Genomic DNA, 18,164 nt, shown 5'->3' with positions numbered 1-18,164 from the left:
AATTACATGGCAAAATCGGTTTTAGAAAAGAGACCCTGTTTTGCTCCAACACCAACTGCTATACCTGTTTCAGATATCAGCAGTGTTATAGAATGAGGGCTTTCCGCCCTCCCCATCGACAATGCAGAAGAGTTACGTCATGAAACAGGCCAATGACCACCAATACCCTTCCTCCATAGACAAACATCCTGAAAGCAGAAAGAACTGCCATTTGAGAACTATGGAATGATCCTGAATTAGTCATTGCATGTGCAGACAAAGGAAATGCCACAGTACTACTCCTGCTGTTAGAGTAAAAGTGCAGTTGTACAATGTACTCGAGCTTCCAGCATACAAGGATTTCAAAGGAGGCAGAGTAAAGCAAATGATCATCGAGCTTCTGCACCAGTCACTTCCTAGGGAAGTCATCATAAAGTTTTGACAGTGAACTTCTACTCTATGGCGTACCAAAACTTCATACAAAAGACGTTTCTCTACAGTGTATTCTAAACAACATAGGTGCACTGACCAAACATCTAACAGCAGTATTAAGCCCCAACATTGGTAAATATCAGCACCACAACTCTGTACATTTCATTCGACAGCTGCAAGAACTATGCCTTCACAAGCAGGACCTTATGGTGAGCTTTGATGTGGTGTCCTTCCACACCAGTGCCATTTTCTGAATCCCTCGGCCTGATCAGGGAGAAATTCAGCCCCGCAATGACTAACCTCTTCGAATTGGTCCTCATATCTACAGTCTTTCTCTTCAGTGGTGACTATTATGAGTGAAACGAATGGCGTCCCCTTGGAGTAACTTCTGTGATTGATTATGTCAAACTCATTCATGTAGAACTGTGAAGAGAAAGCTTGGAAAAATCTGCAATGAAGTTCACGTGTTTTTTCAGATATCTAGATAACATAATTGTGGTGCGGCTTGACAGTAGTGGAAGACTCAAGAGCTCCTCCAAATCTGAATTCTCTGCACCCCACCATCAAATTCACCATGAAGGTGGGAGAGGATGGCAAATTCCACTTTTGGATATTGTAGTGAAGTACAAAGTGGACAGTACAATGGAATATAGTGTGTATAGAAAAGCCACCCTCACTGATTTATATCTCCATGCCTCCAGCTGCCCTTCACAGTACGAGGGTGTGCTGCGTACACTGGTCCACAGGGCCCTTGCAATATCACACAAAGAAAATCTACCGAGGAGGCTCAAGCAGCTCAAAAACATGGAGTCAACGAATAGAACACGATGAAGAGGATAAAGCAACGGTGTATATGATGTATGCCAACAAAGTACCAAACAAAATTGGCAAAATCTTGTCTCGACGTGGTATCATATGTGTTTTCTTTCTGCTGCCGAAAACGTGTACACTATTTTGTGTGGCGGCAGATGACTTGGGAGCCTAAACCAAATTCCGTGCAAATACATTAAGGCATACTTCGTGCAAACTGTAAAGACAGTCAAAGAAAGGTGCCATGAGCACAAGAGACACACCAGACTGAAGCAAACAACAAGATCTGCAGTTGACAAACACTGCATAGCTACAGGGGAGTTACTGAAATATGAACAAATGGAAGTGCTCAGACAAACCTTGTCATTTAGGAATTGTGTTCTAAAGGAAGTTCTTGAAATACAATTGGCTGATGGCCAGATCAGTAGAGGCAGTGACTTCATTGTCAGTATAGCGTGGGACTCAACACTCAGCCAGCTGAAATCACATCATCAACGGCTTCCGTGCCCTACATGCGTAACAAAAGGACTGAAGGTTCGGAATGTGTGCCTGACATTTGGCAATTGCATCCTGTCACCACTCCACCTGTTGCAGCATGCATATGGGTATTGTGAGAAGGGGTGGGGAGCAATAAATGTATAAAGGTGCTCATTCTACAGGCATCACTTGAGGATGACAGCAAGGTATGCTAGCTACAACTGCAACATACTTCACAAGCCAGCTAATGATGTGTGGCAATGGGTACTTCTGGTACCACTAACTGATCCCTCCTACCGTCCTCCGCTTGCAAATGGCACATGGTAAGAATGATTGTTGGTAAGCCTCTGTATTGGCTATTATTTCTTGAATTTTTCTGATTGTGGTCATTATGCGAGATGTTTGTGGGAGGAAGTAATATGTTGTCAGACTCTTCCAGGGAACTTTCAGTAGTAACCCTCTCCAAGATGCACATCATCTCTCTTGCAGTGTGTGCCACTGGAGTTGAGCATCTCTGAACACTCTAGCACCAACCAAAAAATCCTGTGATGATGAACATGCTGCTCTTCATTGGATCTTCTATATTATCTCTTCTATATTATCTGTCTACTTGCTAAGGAGCTCATATTGATGAACAATACTCAAGAATCGGGTGAACAAGAGCCTTATAAGCCACTTTCTTCGTTAAATTTCCTGAAAATTCTTCCTGTGAATCTCAGTCAGGCTTCTGCTTCTCCTACTATTTGTTTTATCTGGTCATTCTACTTAATGTCACTCTGTATAGTTACTGCTAGATATTTTACAATAGGTACTGTTTCCAGCAGTTTCTCGTCAATAGTGTGTTTGTACAGTAGTGGATTTCTTTTCCTATGTGTGCACAATATTGTATATTTATTTACATTGAAGGTCAATTGCCAGAGCCTGCAACATTCATTCATCAATCCTCTGTAGGTCATTCTGCAAATCGATACTGTCATCTTGCATTGTTACATCGTTATGGACAACCACATAGTCTACGAACAGTTTAAAGAGCATCTGACACTGTCTACTAGATCACTTACGTACATTGCAAATAGTATCGGTCCTATAACACTTTCTTGGGGTAGTCCAGAAATTACATCTGTTGATTTAGGACTGTTAAGAGTGACATGTCGAGTCTTGTAGTCAGTCTTGTATCCAGTCGCAAATCTGGTCAGATACTTAGTAAGCTCGTATTTTTTTCACGAAACGGCATTGCATGATGGTGTCAAATTCCTTCCTGAAGTCAAAGAACACGGCATTCCCCGAGTGCCATTGCCTACAATGCTATGGATCTTGTGGGGGAACAGAGCAAGCTGAATTTTGCAAGATCTCCATTTGTGGAAATGTTTTTGAAATTTTGTGTTTCATAATGACTCCACCTGAGAGCAATACAAACATTTTTACATTATGAGTATTACGGCATTTTAACAGATTATTTTACACTATTCCTAATATAGATTATAATATTCAATTGAATTTGTCTTTGGCAACTGGTTATGCTTAAGTTAACACTCATGTTAAAAGAAATCCTAATAGATTGATGTTTTAGTCTTAGGGGCGTGAAACATTTTATTTTTTCTATTATTTTTCTTATGGTTTTGACAAAGTATTTGAACTTGATTTATCAAGAAACTTACTTCTTTACTTGGATCGGAATAATAAAGTGGTTAATAGCTATATATATAAACAACAGCAACCATAGCACAACCAATCATGTAATTATCTCAGTTGTACCTTCTGTTCTGTTTAATATTGTCAGTATCACTCTGCTACCTCAAGTGCTAGTTATAACAGCCTTTGGCCAGTAACATAACCATGTGAAGCAGTTTTATTTGTATAGATTCTCTGTCTAGTGTGTTTATGTTATGCAACAGACTGTCTGAAAATTGTGGCAGAAGTTTGCAAGAAACTGCTAAGAATATTACCATCATGCCAAGCAAACTCAGGACTACTCGCTGACAGGGACAATGTGAGGGTGTCCAGAACTGAAGTGTACAACTGTTACTGCTGCAGCCATATTGTGCATGTTGGCAAAGGTGAGCCGCCAGTATTGATTTTCCCATGTTTGACTGACAGCCGATTTGTTATTTTGTTTGAGATATTATAAAACAACTTGTATGACAATAATCCCGATGCTTCAGAAAATATTCCCTCCATAACAACTATGCAGTACATGGTTGGAGGAAAGAGTAATTACTGCCAACATTTTATGAATAATATTCTAATGCATTATACACCTCAAAAATTTCTTCTGTTTGTAACATTTGTATATTCTGAAGTACTCCATGTTTTTTATAAATAAGAGCACATTCCATAGAGAAGTTCAGTTCTGTTCTGGCTGTATGTTGGTGTTCGTAAGAAACATGCTTTCAATGCTGAGTCTTGGGCTTTGTTGATGACCTTGCTTTTGGATTTGGACTCGAGTGTCGTTACGACAGGACATTGTTTGTTGGAGATGCTGGGTATTTTAGAAGATCTGCTCACCTTGGCTGCAACTTCGCAACATAAAAGCCATCACATACATGGATAGACAGCACATTGTTCCAAGGTCCATATATTCAGGATACCAGTGGATTGCAAAACAGCAACAAGTCAGTTAATATCAGGCATCCGTTTTCCAGAGGCACTGATCAGGATCCAATTAAACGCCTGAAAGGATTTGACTGGGTCACAAATACACTAGGTGAGATGACATGATGTGTTTGGCGAATGCATGCTTTTACAAGGATGGCACAGCCTGTCAGTGTTTCAAGAATGATCAACAGAAGATCAGTAGCTGGGACAAATTCCAGGTTGTACTCATGAAAACATTGGGTGACAATCAGTACAAAGTCAACTTAATGTAAGAACAATTGAAGAACAGGCCCCAGCATCGTGGGAATCAACACAGTCCTGCATATTGTCTGTTACAGTTCTATGCCACATTGTAAATCTGAATATGGCAGAAGCCAACAAAATCTCACACTTTATGGAAGGGATCACAGAAGATGCGTTCCAAATGCTTCTGATAGAGAATGCGACAAGAACCGAGGAGTTCATCAAGTGGTGCCAGCACATTGAGGAAATGCTACAGAAATGAGTCAGACAAAAGAAGTATGACCGACTCCTGAATATGGTTCCTAAGTTGTGGAAGACCACTACAGCCTTACCTCTGTCACCAGGTAGTGTGAGAAGAGAAACTGCAGTGTATGGCAACCAGAACTGTCAAACCAAGTAAGCAAGAGGTAGCAGTCATGAATGTTGACGTCATACATCAGGAGGTAATAGAGAATGTTGAAGAAGTAGTGTGTGTATCCGTAGCAGCAATCTCCACCACCAGTAAAACTTGCCAGGAACAATGGACTCAGCCAACACAGACTTATGCACAGCCGTGGAACAACAGTCCAAAACCCAACCAAAAGAGGTACATCCAACTCCTCCATCAAGTATGCTGCCCCAAAGAAGAACAGACATTTGGAGGGAGGAGGATACCTTTTTGACACATGTTACTGCAGGGAGAGAAGGTGAGTTTTTGACATCTACTATACCACCAGATGTCAACCATCACAACAGTTCTACATACACAAGTCAACTGCAGATGATTATAATTGATCTGGGGTACGAAGACCATCACCTGGAGAAAGTGGCTCCCCAACATGCCATAGCTGTTCCCTATAGACACAGATACCTGCCACTCACTCAGCCACTAAATTCAGAAAGCTAAATGAGGCAACCATCTTTGGATTTGTGGCTGCCACATATGAAAATCCTCTATAGATGACAGTTACCAGTATGTCAGCAAATCTCATATATGTCTAGACATCATCATCAATGAACAACCTGTCTGGGTGCACATCAACTTGAGGACTTCCTTTTGTATAATGTCAAAAGCTTATCATCGTCAGCTAAAGAATACTATGTTTCATGATATATAAGCAATTGTGCTGAATGTCACAAATGGGAAATACATCCAGCCAACAGTACACATCCCATATAATTTGTTATTTTAACAAAATGTAGTCATAATGTTCTTCTCAGAAGGGCCTCCTTGCAGGTATCACAAGCAGTCATTGACCGTACAAGACCATAGCTTCTGATGGAGCTATTCTAACAAGTGCATATAATAAAGATTGCCGTGGGCAGTCATTTGTCATTGAAGATGACGTTATTCCTCCATCATCAGCAAGACGAGTTTCTGTCAATAACGGAGGTGCACAGTTAAATTGTGAAACTTTCATCAGTTGAAAAAGGCTTCTCAGGCTCCTAAAAGAAATCTACATGACAGTGATGATCATAAACATTGGAGATGGTCAAAGAGAAGTTTGGATCAGTAATTGTCACAAGCAGCCATGACTCACCCCTAAAGATATGTGCATAGGGGCAGCTGAACCAGTCCAGGAAGGGCAGCTCAGTGCCATTCCCAAAGAATTATGCTTCATTACCACTACAGACACCACAGAGTAGGAAGCTATTGTCAAACTGCCAATAGGATCTGGTCTAACCGAGGAACAGTGTTGATGAGTGTTAGTCATTGTGCACCAGTTTTTGGATGCTTTCAAATATGGTGTGGAGGAAAGTTAAGACTAAGTGACCCATGGTAAAACACCTTTTCAACACTGGAGATCATCCACCAGTTAGCCGGCACTCATGTAGCGTGTGCCGATCTGAACAACTGGTAATCTGGGAGGAAGTGGAAGAGATGCTGCAAGATGACATCATTGAACCTTCAGAGTGTCCGAGGTCGTCTCCAGTGGTCCTTGTAAGGAAGAAGGATGACACATGGCCTTCCTGCATTTATTAAGACTGAACAACTGAAGGAAAAGGATGTCTACACATTGGTGTGCAGTTATGATATCCTAGACTGTTTGAAAGTAGCAAACTATTTTTCAACCATGGACATTCAAACAGGTTACTGCCTAATCGAGTTTGATGAGGCTGACAGGGCAAATACTGCCTGATTACACCTGACAGCATCTATGAGTTCAAAGTTATGCCATTTGGACTGTGTAATGCTGCAGCCAACTTTGAATGTATGACAGACAACCTTCTTCTGCCTCTTAAATGGGCCACATGTCTTTGCTAATTGGATGACATTGTCATTTTTTTTAAAGTCATTTCAAAAACATCCAAGCCACCAGACAACTATGTTGAAGTATGTTCATACTGCAGGCCCCTGCCTGAATCCAAGCACATGCTTCTTCCATGTCCAAAAAACAAAAATTTTGGGGGCTCTTAATTAATGCTGATGGAGTCTATCCTGATCCAGAGAGAGTAAGAGCCATCACATATTTTGTGACTCCTTAAAAGATTAGAGATGTGAAAAGCTTTCTCTGAATGTTGTCATATTACCAGCTGTTCATATAGGACTTCTGTACCAAGTCACGTTACTTGCAAGAACTACTGAAAAGAGACATCAAATTTTTCTGGAAAGAAGTACAAGAAAAATGTTTCCTTGTCCTGACGTAGTTTTTAACATCTCTACTCCTACCATAGTATGACGACAATGCCAAGACAGAACTTCACGCCAGCACTAGTGAAAATACAGAAAGGTGCTGAATATGTGATAGCTTATGTTTCCAAAGTACTCTCCAAGTCTGTGATAAACTACTCTAGAACCAAGAAAGAGTACCTAGCAGTTGTTCAGCCCATCAACAGATCGCTACCATATTTATTTGGCAACCCATTCATTGCTTTGACAGACCACCATTTCTGTGCTGGTTGACTAGCCTGCTCTAGCACTTGCCCGCGAAAGGCAAAGGTCCCGAGTTTGAGTCTCGGTCCGGCACACAGTTTTAATCTGCCAGGAAGTTTCATATCAGCGCACACTCTGCTGCAGAGTGAAAATCTCATTCTGGAAACATCCCCCAGGCTGTGGCAAAGCCGTGTCTCTGCAATATCCTTTTTTTCAGGAGTGCTAGTTCTGCAAGGTTCGCAGGAGAGCTTCTGTAAAGTTTGGAAGGTAGGAGACGAGGTACTGGCAGAAGTAAAGCTGTGAGGACGGGGCTTGAATCGTGCTTGGGTAGCTCAGTTGGTAAAGCACTTGCCTGCGAAAGGCAAAGGTCCCGAGTTCGAGTCTCGGTCCGGCACACAGTTTTAATCTGCCAGGAAGTTACATCATCATCATAATTGATATGCAGGATAATCACATGAAACCTCTCTGCTTTCCAAATGGTGGATACTTGCAGTTTGCAGAATCATGTACAGTAACCTAACAAGTTTTGTACAAAAAATTAATACACTTCTACATGGGTTCATTTCATAAACTGTAAAATATCTGGAGAGTACTCTACCTCAACCCATATCTACGGTGATGGAGGCTATTGCATGTGCAATTCTTCTGTAGAGGTTGCCAATGTCACAGACTGGTGAGGCATACACAATGTCGATACATAATATCTTTCACATAACCTACAGTAATAAATGCAGAGGGGTTGTGTCTAGACATCATGGTGGTCAGTTGGTTGGACCGGCACATTACCATGAAAATGTTCATTTGAGGAAGTCATGAATACGTAAACTCTAGTGAAGTGGTGCACCACCCTGTTAGAAGACCATCTTTGGCTGAAGGGAAGAAGCTGATGGACAGCAGATTTCCCAAGTATGTTTTCTGTTACTGCATGCTTGATGAAGAAAATCGTACAAGTATGCTGTCTTCCAGCAGCAGCGCGTGCGCACTCGCACGCACATATATGTTCACCTGTTTGCTGTATCTGACACACTCCGAAAAACTATAGTGGTTTTCCGAATCCGAGATGTGAGTGTTGTTCTGATTAATCTTCCCACATGTGTGGAAGGTTGCTTCATAAGATAAAGTGACATTTCCAAGACTGTTACAGTTTTGCTCAACTGGTCCAACATCTCAGTGGCAAATTCATGGCAAAGATGCAAGTCATTTTGCTTTAATACTTGCACAATTGAAACTTTGCAAGTGCACAATCAAAGTTGTTTGTGCAGCTAACAAGGGATATGTAGCTCTTGTGATGCTCGATGAACTGACTTTGCTGGGCTTATTTGAAAAATATCTCTGATCGTCTCTACCATTTCATCAGATATGTGTTTTCTGCCATAACCTGACTGTCTGTTTACACTTCCAGTGGCTAGGAGCTTCTCGTACCAAGCCTTAATGATCTTCATGTCTGGAGGCTTCCTTTGAAATCATATCAAAAATTTCTTTGGACAGCAGATTGTGATTTTGTTTCTGCATACCACACCACACATTGGACTCTCTCATTGGGCTCTTTCTTGAGGTGTAATCATTTCTGGTAATTATTTAACATGTGAAGCAATACAAAAGAAATCATTTAGGAAAAAATAAGTGCAAAACTTTTCGACTTGCTTTGCATGATGAAGTAATCCACATGGATTATAAGTGTGGTGTCATCCATGAGAATGCGCTGCGAAAGAGCAATACTGTGAACTTCCAATAGAGCCTACCATGGGCGAGAGCCTATTTAAGTCCTGCCGTGCTACACTCATGCTCAGCTATCATGTTATTAGTGCTTGCATACATTTGCCTTATCTTATTGTGCTCGGTGTATGTTATGGTGATAGGTGTACGTGCCATAGTCTAATAAAGTTGTGCTAACATTCCTGGTTGTGTTATGTGTCCAAGTTACAACACATGCTGCCGCAAATTGTAAGTATGTGTGTCTCTTGTCTTTTTTTCCAATTGTATTTGGAAATCAGGGACTTTTATTTCTGCCTTCGCTGTTTACATTTACTCTGCAGCTCACTTTTCAAGCATATTCCCCTTGCAAAATCAGCTAGTTCCAGAATAAGTGACTTCTTCCAAACACACTCACATGATCCAATACTGGCATGATTTGGAACACATTGACCAGTTTCCTTACAAGTTTCTGAAACTGTACCAGAAAAACGATCCTACTTCTCACTATCTGCAGTAACATTTTGTTACCTCCAAGCCATGAGACTTTGTTCCTTTTCAAACCATTATTTCCTTGCAAAATGGTTCAATCACATTGTACGATCTGTCTTTTGCATAATCTTACCTAACCCAATTCTATTACAAGTAACTTGGTTAATCAGTAAGGGAAGCCACCTGTGAGGCTTCCCATATTATGCAGCAGCTAATTTGCAAACAATATTCACATTATTGTGTCAGCATAATGATTAACAAGCTACTAGTGAGAATGAATGCAACTGATAGAGAATTCATTCTGATAACACGCCATATATTGTCACAGAACAGGTTCCCACTTCTTCACTCGTGTGATATTGATTGTTCTTTCCAGCACCAGCATATTAGTAGTCTCCAGATGCTAACTGGCTCTGCGGCATGTACATGTGCATGTGCTTCATTCCCAGCTACTACCACACCTGCACCTTCCATAATACTACCAACCAAAGTGGGGCATTGGTTAACTACATTTGAGAGGATGTGTTTTAAATGTCCTTCTGCCCATCCAGTTTAGGTTTTCCATTATTCCCCTAAATCCATTAAGGTATGTTCCAGAATCATTCCTTTGAGAGGGACATGACCTATTTCTATTCCCAGTCAGAGCTGATGACCTTGCTTTTGATGTGACATGAAACCTTAATTCTCCTTCTATAATTCTCTCTCAGATTTTAAAAGAGTCACATAATAGAAAAACCATTCAACTTGCTCTCTTTTTTTACTGTACAATTACCTTTCATTATCTCACCCCTTTGAAAATTAAGTGATCATTTGTTCTTTTTCATTAACTCATCTCATAATGTACGTAATTACAATACCAGAAGGAAAAATGACATTTGTTACACCACATTAAAGTTGTCTTTAGTACAGAAAGGGGTGCATAGTGCTGCAACCAAAAATTTTGATCATTTACTCTGGTACGTAAAATGTTTGCCACACACCAAAGTAAAATCTGAAAACAAACTGAGAAAGTATCTCCTTGATAACTCCTTCTGTTCCATAGAATAATTTGTATTACTGTAAAGTGTAAAAGGTGGTGAGTAGGAATTACTAACTCACATCTGTATACCTTTTTTTCCTTTTGGAAAAAAACGAAAAAAACACCTTAGAAATGTTCAGAATGTGACCGTATGTAAAAATTAGTTTGCGATTTGCGATGTGAATGTAAAATGACTTGCTCCATATTGTTACAATGTATTGTGGAAAAGATCCATGGAACATGCAACAATAACAATATTCCAACTCATAATTATCATTTTTTAAACCAAATTTAGCCTTTGTTTCTCTGTTGGTTACTGAAAGCACATTAGAATTTTATAATTGCTGTGCCCATTGAAACAAAATAATATTTCATGCCTACCATCACTATCCTCCTGGGAACAACCAAATACTTTTATCAAATGTCTGCACAGTTCGTACTTTACTTAGATAACCTTGTTTGTTGCAGATTTGTTCAACTTTAATGTAGCACAAAATAGTATGTATGTATACGACCTTTGCTAGGTAATAAACATTCTTGTTCTTCTCTCAATCATGTCACCTATTTCTTTGTGTCCTTTACAAAGTTCCTTAACTATATACTGGAGTGCTGTTATGGGGAATGGAAAGGAAGTCCCATGCGTCTTGACAGAGTTAGGGAAACAATGCAGCAGACCCGCACTGCCGCACTAGGCAAGGTCCTAATGGAGATGGTTTGCCGTTTGCCTTCCTCCGACTGTAATTTGGATGAATGATGATGATGAAGATGATACAACAACATCCAGGTGAAAATCCCTGACCCCTCTGGGACCCCGTGCTCGGGAAGCGAGAACGCTATCACGAGACCATGAGCAGCGGACTGCTATTATAACAACAGATTCTTTTTAACAATGGTGATGTTGCCTACCCAGCTCCTTTTGTGCAATGCCTAACTTGATGCACTCCATAAATGCTTTCCCAGTCCGCTCCCTTAAAATGTACTTTATAGTTCTGAAACTCTAGTAAATTTATGCAAATATTATCCAGCAACTTACCTGGCTCAGTTTGCATCTTTTCCAGTGTTTCAGATATTGATTCGTAATCTAATGAAAGGTCTCTTAGCAAAAGGTAATTTGCTGTCTGCTTAACAGCCATAAATCATACTGCAAAAAAGCTGCACTCTGAGAGCTGTAATAGTAAATAAATGTATATTGGTTAAGAATACTAAAAGTAACATCCTTAGATGTGACTCTTCAAGCTTTCCCAGCAGATATGTTGTAAATAGTCTTCACGGGTTTGCCGCCGGATCACATTTTGCAAATTGCACAATATTTCTCGGAGCAACCTAGCGACCAGCAAGGTTGAACCACCTGAAGATGTTGGACAGTTGCTCCGAGGAAATATTGTGGAATTTGCACAACATGATCCGGCGGCAAACCCATGAAGACTATTTACAACATCCTTGAACGTCTGCAGACAGGTGATTATCCTAATAAACTGCACTGCAACTAAAAACAGATTCATAGTGGAGAATTGAGTGTCACTACAATGTGTGACAAAACAGAGATAAATTGAAGCTTAAAAATGCCTCTGACACTGCGGACCTTAGAGATAGAGCACTAGCTCAGCTGTAGAAAGTTGGAGATGAAAGTTGACTCCGTTCTCATTGGAGGAACAGCCTGGCATTTGCCTCAAAGATTTTAGAAACTCTGGAAAACCTGAATCAAAATGAGTAGACAGTGGTTTGAACCCAGCTGCTCCTTACATAATTTCAGTGTTTGGAAATGCTGTTTGTGTCAACTGTCCTCTAATTCTTGACTGAGGTTAAACAGTGAATCCTATAAGAGTCTGTACTATTAACTAAGTATATCATGTGAGAATTGGTTAGCTTGACAAGAAGTACTTGCTCTTTATGTTAGCAACATGATTGGTATGGAATCATACAGGGGCTTTTTCTAATAAATTTTCTCTAATGATCGTAGTGTTTTATTTATATTCTAACTGAGATTTCTTGCTGGTGAATCCTTCAATTTAAGAGTGTGGTCATCCCTTTTTTTCATGATGATTAAGAAGTGGGAGATTCTTTAAGGCACAGGATGCCAGTGACATAGCTGGAAACCCTGTACAACAGTGCAATATTTGTGTTGGTTCAGTTCATTTGTTTGAGTTTCACATGATCATGGAAGTTCTTTTGTCAATAATTCATCCATCTCTAGCTACTCAAGCGACTTGAACGACTCTCAGTTTTAACAAACTTTCAAGCAGGGCGGGTGTGCCACTAAATGATCAGTATTACTCTGCACTGTCAAAAAAAGAGTTGGAGAACAGTGTCACTGAACAGAAAATTACAAGACTTTGGCTGTAAAAGAATTGATTCATCAACTTGAAATGCATGTGTAGTAGTTTGTAAGAATGGGTTACGGGCAACCTGTAATCCTGGTTGAGAGTGAACAAATTGCAATGAAAATGTTAAAATTGGCTTCATCTGTCTTAAAGTGAAAATCTTGTCCCAGTCAGTACACACACACACACACACACACACACACACACACACACACACACACACACACACACACACCATAGAGGTATGCGAAGGGAAAGATACAAACTAGGTTTCATCTCTTATGACAAGGCATGGTCCGATGGTAACTGCGTATGGAGCTCTGACAGTCACCAGGTGTTGAGCTCTGGTGCTCAACTTGTGTGGAGCAGGGGGTGTGACTTCATTAAAAAATAAATAAAGAAGTAAAAGAAATGGAAAACTTATTTTATCTTAATATAGCCCTTAAAATTTTGTTCATATTTTGCATAAAGACCGGTGATATATTTTATAAAGACAAGATCTTCTTGTTTCAGTAGATAATTGTACCTGTCACATGGTACTGCTTAGTACTGCCTCTACGTTTAAACTGGAAACAGTAATGAAAGGCAAATTTTATCGAGATGGGCATGCGCTTTTCCGAGAGTTAATAACCTTGTATTTTTACTGTTATGTAGGCCACAGAGAAGATGAGAACTAGAAAGGTAAAGAAATTGCATAATATTTGTTCCTAAAAATTTGTGATCCTCTTCAAATAAACAACAAGGAAGAGGTCAGTTGCAGTCAGAGATGTGCTGTAAGGCACTAGGTTTGAGAAAGTGATATTGGTGTGCACTTGCAACATACTTGAAGAGAGATGAGATTTAGCTTGGAAAACAGTACTCAGTAAATTTAATGAATCAGTATTTAAAATGTGTCATGAAACAGCTTACTCCATCATACATTCAACTTGAAGCATACAAGACGATTAGAGCACACACAAAGGCCTGTGGGCATTCAATCCACACTCATAGATCAAACAAGTAAAGAGCATAACCAATAATAGTTGAGAAAGTTTGTTCATCATGCAGTATTCAGTGGCTCCCAAGGAGAGAAATGTGGTATTAAATAGAGGCCACGTAGCAGAGGGCTCCGGTACTTCAACAGAATGGAGGACTCAAATGGAGGAAATTAAGCTTCAGTGCTGAAGGGAACCACATTTGTATGTTTAGAAATGTCTATTTGAAAGGTTTGAAAGGCACAGGGTTCCTTCTTAAAAACAATTTTGTAGAAACAACATGTAAGTTCCCAGAATGTAAGTTTACTGACCTGATTCTTCACCTTCGGTAATCTCACAACCTGTTGTCTTGAGTTGTCATCATGCTATTGATGGGTTTGACTGACATTTACCAAATAAAGCACACAACACTGTAACAATGATTTTCGATCACTTCATGTTCTTTGTCCATAAGGTTCTCTTTTTGTTGATCAGCTTCGAAATATGCTGGAGTCTCAATATTAAATACAGATCAGTAAGATACTCTAATTAACAAACATTCATAAAATTCACTGGTCGCAGATGAGTTTAATACTTTACATTACTCTGATTGATCTATTGGTTTCTGATTGATCTAGTGGTTTCACATTTTATCATTTTGGCACTGATGCAGGTTGACGTGAGAATAATGTAGATGTTGACATTTTGAATACTGACTGATCTTATGTAATGATATTGTCACATCTATTTGTACATTTTGCTAGTTAAACACCGACTGATTGGCGTTTTTGTGTGCCACGCCTATTTATAGACGTGCTTAATACAGGAACCACAAAATGGTAAAATACACATTTATTACACGTTAAATAATAAAATAAAAACCTGGAAATTTAAAAGAGACAAAGACACATCAGACAGTGACATAAATTTTTAATTAATATTAGTGTAATTAGTGCATTGCCAAAGGGTAGTTGCTATTTTGTGGGAGAGCAATATTTACAAAACGTGGATTCCCAAAGTTCTATTAAAACCGTAAGAAAGCATAATTTTCGAAATTGAGTAATTAACAAACTAACATGTTAATTTAATGAAAGGAGACATTTTTGGAATTAGAAAACTCAGGGCTGCAAAACTATGTTACTGAGTTTTGGATATAATCACAATTTAAGATTGGAGCATTCTAGAACAAGAAATTTTTAATATGAATAATTTTTGAAATGAAGTTTTAGGAAAAGTAAAACTTTCATTGAAAAGAAGAAAATGAGGGCTTTCAAATGAACAATACCAATTTAGAAATAAACAACTATTAGCTGATAAAAAATATCATGATGACTGGTTAGCATGTATAGTAAATCATGAATATTTCATTAAAAATAACATTATTACCAGTAATTGAGAACTCACACTGTGAGTAATAAAGTTTTAAGAACCACTGCTTAAATAAGAAATTAGATATTTTGAGTGACTGTTGTGTATATACTATTAACAAAATAAGATCAAATAAGGGAAAAAATTCTATTGAAGTCAGGAGTGGCATAAGAACAAATAGTAAGATAATCCCACGTTGCTCTATTACAAACAGTTGTGATGCCTGTTAAGTCAGCAGGCAGAGTGCTGTATTAGGAATGTACACAACCTAACACAAACACACACACACACACACACACACACACCTGCAAGCCATGCTCTCAACTGAAATGCCTATGATTCTCAGATAGATGTCACCAAGAGAGTCCTTTGCGACATGAGACAAGTGTGTTTTCTCTCATAGTGAGTGAGTGCTAGACTTGCAAATTTATCTGACATCCACAGGAGATGCTTTTTGAGGCAAAAGAAGGCTCCTTAGCTCTCAAGTTATAGGATTTTTATGTTCCTACTTTAACAAACATCTTAGAAGTGTAATATAATGTGCAATTCCTGTTTTATGTGGACTGCCTCAGATGGTCTGCTGCTTGTGTGGGAATTAGTAAGCAAAAATATGAGATAGTCAGAAAAGACCCTTTAATGGCCCTGACACACTGACGACCATACGTGATCCAGGCATTAGCAAACATATCTACATCTACATCCATACTCCACAAGCCACCTGACGGTGTGTGGCGGAGGGTACTTTGAGTACCTCTATTGGTTCTCCCTTCTACTCCGGTCTCGTATTGTTCGTGGAAAGAAAGATTGTCGGTATGCCTCTGTGTGGGCTCTAATCTCTCTGATTTTATCCTCATGGTCTCTTCGCAAGATATACGTAGGAGGGAGCAATATACTGCTTGACTCCTCGGTGAAGGTATGTTCTCGAAACTTCAACTAAAGCCCATACCGCGCTACTGAGCGTCTCTCCTGCAGCGTCTTCCACTGGAGTTTATCTATCATGTCCATAACGCTTTTGCAATTACTAAATGATCCTGTAATGAAGCGCGCTGCTCTCCGTTGGATCTTCTCTATCTCTTCTATCAACCCTATCTGGTACGGATCCCACACTGGTGAGTAATATTCAAGCATTGGGCGAACAAGTGTACTGTAACCTACTTCCTTTGTTTTCAGATTGCATTTCCTTAGGATTCTTCCAATGAATCTCATTCTGGCATCCACTTTACCGACGATCAACTTTATATGATCATTCCATTTTAAATCACTCCTAATACCTACTCCCAGATAATTCACGGAATTAACTGCTGCCAGTTGCTGACCTGCTATATTGTAGCTAAATGATAAAGGATCTTTCTTTCTATGTATTCGCAGCACATTACACTTGTCTACATTGAGATTCAATTGCCATTCCCTGCACCATGTGTCAATTCGTTGCAGATCCTCCTGCATTTCCGTACAATTTTCCATTGTTACAACCTCTTGATATACCACAGCATCATCTGCAAAAAGCCTCAGTGAATTTCCGATGTTATACACAAGGTCATTTATGTATATTGTGAATAGCAACGGTCCTACGACACTCCCCTGCGGCACACCTGAAATCACCCTTACTTCGGAAGACTTCTCTCCATTGAGAATGACATGCTGCGTTCAATAGATTTCTGTCTCGCTCCAGTAGAGTCTGATATTCTGTGATGACAATGAAATTTCAGTTGCAGTGATCAGGGAGGTTATAACAACCTCCAGCATGAGTCTAGCAACTATCATTCCACCTCTTATGTTGGATTTGTACTCGTATTTGGGAGAAGTGAAATTAAAAATCCCTGTCTGGCCACACTGACTTCACTTTTCTGTGATTTCTCAAATTCATCTGAGGTGGATGCTAGGGTAGTTTCTTAAGTAATAGCATTGCTGATTTCCTTTCTCACCTGTGTCCAATCCAAGATTTTACTCCTTCTCTAATGAGCTGAACATTGACAGGATGTTTTTTCCCAAACCTTTACTCCTCCATCTGTGGTAACCAAACTCTTCTGGAGAAGGGGTGCAACTATTTGAGGTTATTTATTATTTTTTCAGCGATTTCTCCCTTGATGATTAGCAGTTGTTTGATCAAGGTGGTGACTTAGTTCAAGACTGTTTCAATTTAGGGAATAGCTGTATTCTATGAGGTTGGCATAACATTCCACCCACCTGTCTCATGTTTATGAGAGAGTCATTTATTCCCTGTACTTTTTCCTGACTTATAGCAACTTCCTAATAATGATGACCAACAAAGAAATGTGTGTATAGATAAAAAAGATAGCTAGAAGTCACTAGTTTCATATTGTTACATAAGGAAACAATTTTCATTGCTGCCTCCAGACTGATGAGGCTCTTAGCTATAGCCGTGATGATTAACTAACTTGTATGCAACTTAATGGGGCTTAAAAGTTCATTTCATGAAAGGCCTAGTAAAAGGACCATTTCTGCCTGCTGCAGCTATAGATCTGGTTCACCAAGGCTGCGAGTATGATGATTATTTATAGTATAATCAGTCCTTTCAAAATCATGGCACCTTTAATAATAGAATTTATATTAGTGATCAAAATTTCTTACATTCAGGCTCAATATGTCAATCAGAATCAAGTTTACATGATATGAGCAGAAAAATTATATCTATGTATTTGCAATGTGTTGGTTCCAAGTTTTCTGTATCAAAAGGAGGATTGAAGAAAACTGTAAAATTATGAGAAGACAGAATAGTCAGTCAGTACTTAACTCCAGAAGACAACATTTCTGTACTGCCATAAGACAGTACAAAAATGAAAAACTGCTCCTAGCTTTTGGAACTGTCTTTAACATTGAGACCCCTCTTTGTTTCATCTTGTTCACACAACAGGCGCGTCACTCTCAATCTGGGACCTGAGTGAACTGCCCCTCCTTCCCAACCTTCC

General features: G+C 39.4%; 1 protein-coding gene across 5 annotated transcripts in view; it reads left to right on the top strand.

Moving 5' to 3' along the window:
- Positions 1-18,164, top strand: part of LOC126092531 (fibroblast growth factor receptor substrate 2) — a 51,331-nt gene that overhangs the window by 19,819 nt on the left and 13,348 nt on the right. For 2 of the 5 annotated variants that reach the window (XM_049908159.1, XM_049908161.1), the window contains one exon: positions 3,594-3,755. The exons of 2 other annotated variants lie outside the window; for them this stretch is intronic. The gene's annotated coding sequence lies outside the window, so the exon portion shown is untranslated. The remainder of the gene's footprint in view (positions 1-3,593; positions 3,756-18,164) is intronic. One more of the 5 variants, XM_049908162.1, reaches the window with a different exon arrangement.

The sequence above is a fragment of the Schistocerca cancellata genome, chromosome 7, assembly GCF_023864275.1.
Source record: "Schistocerca cancellata isolate TAMUIC-IGC-003103 chromosome 7, iqSchCanc2.1, whole genome shotgun sequence".
NCBI classification, from domain to species: Eukaryota; Metazoa; Arthropoda; class Insecta; order Orthoptera; family Acrididae; genus Schistocerca; species Schistocerca cancellata.
The sequence above is the reverse complement of the archived record's forward strand: the minus strand, read 5'-3'. Positions and strand labels throughout refer to the sequence as shown.